This window comes from Nanorana parkeri, unplaced genomic scaffold (genome assembly GCF_000935625.1).
Source record: "Nanorana parkeri isolate BGI_ZX_2015 unplaced genomic scaffold, ASM93562v1 scaffold401, whole genome shotgun sequence".
NCBI classification, from domain to species: Eukaryota; Metazoa; Chordata; class Amphibia; order Anura; family Dicroglossidae; genus Nanorana; species Nanorana parkeri.
In genome coordinates, this window is record NW_017306669.1 from 365,401 (window position 1) to 366,504 (window position 1,104).

Sequence of the window (1,104 nt, forward strand, 5' to 3'; positions counted from 1 at the left end):
TTTAAAAGAGAAAGGGGGGGGGGGGGGGGGGGGGGGGGTTATTGGTGACTATGTAGTATGCCTTTATTCTGGCTAAACCAGGGCTATAGCATTTGGTGGTGAAAACAAAACATAGCAGATGAATTATATGGACTCTGTTTATACTAGAGTGGCCTGTGTCTCCTTCTCAATCAGTGTGCTGCAAGCCCTTCTGGTGTAAATGGAGTTAAGCTCAGGAATGTCACTTCTCTACCTCAAAACTCTGTGGGTATAATTGCTCACATTGCTGGAAACATATTTCACAGGTTTTATTTTTTTATTTTATTTTTTTTCCCCCTCTAATTCTACAGGTATAAGCCTTGTGATTATAAATAGTCTAATGTATAAAAAAAAAAGTTTAAAAAAACTGAAAGTTTACATTTTATAACATTATGCAGATTGTATTTAAACTTCAGAATATTTAAAGAAAAAAAACAGTTGTAACTCTTGAGCTTGAAGAAATATTAAAAAAAAAATCTTTTAAAATTTTGTGTGGTTGTATTTCTAGTGTGTGTTTGTACTAATTTTATGGGGTGGAATTTGCAGCTCTTGATGAACATTTCATATCTGGAGAGAAAATGTTGCCAAGCCATTGCCCATTCCAATGTTACTATTACTTATATGTTTTACAAGATTGGGTATATTTTTTCCATTACAAGCACTAGACCATGTGCATAAAAAGTGTTTGGGTTTTTTTTTTGTGGATTTTTAGAAATCGCCTCACATGTGACAGAATGTTACTAGTGTATTTGCACTTTTGCAGTCAAATTTGAGAAAACCCCTCTGTGTGTTGTGTATCTGATCACACAGCATACCAAAAAATAATTTAAAAAAAAAATATGTCTTACATTTTTAGTTGCATCAGGCAACATGGCTGAATCCGGGTTTTTCTCAGCACCTTCACAGTGATCTGTCTTTCTAGAAAGACTCTGGACTGAAATTTGAGGATTGTGTTTCTCTCATCAACTTCATTAACATACAATGGAGAAGCCAGGGTTGTAATCCTTTAACCCCATGACAGCCCCTCCTAACATTAACAAAGGAGAAGCAAGTCGAAATTTTAACCCGTAAGAAGCCAAGAAACCC